General features: G+C 69.1%; 1 pseudogene; it reads left to right on the forward strand.

Annotated features, from left to right (window-relative positions):
- The first annotated feature begins 2,403 nt into the window (after positions 1-2,403).
- The window catches only part of LOC121310788, a 1,979-nt pseudogene continuing 1,882 nt past the window's right edge, over positions 2,404-2,500 (forward strand).

The raw sequence follows: 2,500 nt of genomic DNA on the forward strand, positions 1-2,500 counted from the left end.
CCGGTCCCTGGCAGCTGCTGCCGAGGTCCTGGAGCCCTGACTCGGCCGCGGGAGGCAGCCCCGGTCCCTGGCGGCTGCTGCCGCAGGTCCTGGACTCTGGTCATGTAAGCTTTACCTTCTGGTGCTAAGTCCTGTACGTGGAAGTGCCCCGGGTGCTGCTGGCGGGTGCTGCCGAGGTCCTGGAGCCCTGACACGGCCGCGGGAGGCAGCCCCGGTCCCTGGCAGCTGCTGCCGAGGTCCTGGAGCCCTGCCTCGGCCGCGGGAGGTAGCCCCGGTCCCTGGGAGCTGCTGCCGAGGTCCTGGACTCTGGTCATGTAAGCTTTACCTTCTGGAGGTCCTGTCCGTGGAAGTGCCCCGGGTGCTGCTGGCGGGTGCTGCCGAGGTCCTGGAGCCCTGACACGGCCGCGGGAGGTAGCCCCGGTCCCTGGCGGCTGCTGCCGAGGTCCTGGAGCCCTGCCTCGGCCTTGGGAGGTAGCCCCGGTCCCTGGGAGCTGCTGCCGAGGTCCTGGACTCTGGTCATGTAAGCTTTACCTTCTGGTGCTAAGTCCTGTACGTGGAAGTGCCCCGGGTGCTGCTGGCGGGTGCTGCCGAGGTCGTGGAGCCCTGACACGGCCGCGGGAGGCAGCCCCGGTCCCTGGGAGCTGCTGCCGAGGTCCTGGAGCCCTGCCTCGGCCTTGGGAGGTAGCCCCGGTCCCTGGGAGCTGCTGCCGAGGTCCTGGACTCTGGTCATGTAAGCTTTACCTTCTCCGCCTGGAGGTCTTGGCACATGGTCATGTAGATTGGAGAATTCTCCTATCTTTAACATTGCATGACCAGAGTCACGAGTTTTTCGCCTCCGCCAGAGACTAAGTTTTTCAAAAAGCATGGTCATGTAGCCTATCTTTTACATTGGATGACCATAGCCACCGAGGCCCCGCCTGCGGAAGTCCGACAAGGGCGCGATCCGAAGGCTCCAGCCGGGCGGCGGCGGGGGTTCCCCGGCCCGAACCGGCGCCTCGCCCCCTTCGGCACCCGACCCCCGCAGGACAACGGGGAGGTTCGCGGGGATTTTCGCCAGCAGGGTTTTTCGAACGAGACGAAACGACGGAAGTCTCTCTCGTGGACTTGTGGCCGAGGCTCAGGCCGGCAGGGGAGCCTCGTAGGCGGGGTGGAGTTGGCCGATCGCCACCTTCCACGTGTTCCGGTTGGATCTTTTTCTCGCTTCCTACCTGGGGGGGTGCGCCGAAGGAAGCCGGGTTCGGGGCTCTCGTCGGCGGCTAGGTTCGGGCCTCACCCCCCCCCCCCCTCGCGCGCGTGCGCTCGTCTTCCAGTAGCCCTGTGCTTGTTCGGGCTGCGGTTCTCTGCCAGGGGAAGGGTCCAGGCAGGCTGCTGGACCCCCCTCCCCCCGTTTTGCCGGTACTTACCCGTTTGGCTGTTGATGTCCGACGAAGGAGGGCCCCTGCGGGCCGGCCTCGCGCCGGTGTTCAGGCACGGTGGTTCCTCCTCCCTTCTACCCGTTCCCTCGGACGCGCTCGCTCGCTCGCCTTGAGGTGCCCCGTTCTCCTCGGCGCAGCGTCCCTTCCCGGTGAGGCCGATACGTCCCCGGAGCAGTCTCAGTTGTCCTGCATCGAGCCGCCGGGGAACGACCGACGGGCTGGTGTCCCCGTTTGCGGCGCGTCCTCCCCGCGGCCTCGTGAACGCTTTCGCTGGCCTCAGGCGGTCCCGCCGGGACTGCTGAGCTCTCTCTCTCTCCGAGCCTTCGACCAGGCCGTCTCCGAGCCGTCCCCAGAGCCGTCCCCGGGCCGTCCGCGAGCCGTCCGCGAGCCGTCTCCTCGGCCTTCTCCCCGGCCGTCTCAGAGCCGTCCCCGAGCCGTCAGCGAGCGGCGCCCGCGAGCGGCGCCCGCCCGCCCGACGCGCCCGGACCGGACGCGCCCTGGAACGACGCGCCTCCACCCCCCGGGAGAGGTGCCCTCGAGAAGACGCTCCCCGGACTTACGTTCCCTGGACCGACGCGCCCTGAGCGACGTGCCCCGGACCGACGCGCCCCGGCCGATGCGCGACGGACCCACACGCTTGCCTGCCGTGCCCGAGCCCCCGCCCGCCTCGGCGGGGAGGGCTCCGTCGCGTTCCGCCGTCCCGCACCCTCCGCCGGCTCTCGGGCGGGCGAGGGCCGAGCGGCGGAACGCGCGCTCCGGCCGCTCTCGTCTGCTCTTTACCCCACCCCAGCCGTTTCCTCCCTCCCTCATTCCCGCCCGCTCCGCCCCCGGCTCGCCGTCACCTCCTACGGCTCTCCCCGTCGGCGGGAGTCCGCCCCGGGTTGTGGCGTCGGTCCCGGGGGAAAAGGGGGCTTTAGGGGGGGGGGAGGAGCGCCGTTGGCGTGAGGCCTAGGGCTTGGCGTTGCGGCCCGCGAGGGACGCGCGCGGCTCCCTGGTTGATCCTGCCAGTAGCATATGCTTGTCTCAAAGATTAAGCCATGCATGTCTAAGTACAAACGGGTTTGTACAGTGAAACTGCGAAAGGC

The sequence above is a fragment of the Polyodon spathula genome, unplaced genomic scaffold (assembly GCF_017654505.1).
Source record: "Polyodon spathula isolate WHYD16114869_AA unplaced genomic scaffold, ASM1765450v1 scaffolds_2509, whole genome shotgun sequence".
Lineage (NCBI taxonomy): Eukaryota > Metazoa > Chordata > Actinopteri > Acipenseriformes > Polyodontidae > Polyodon > Polyodon spathula.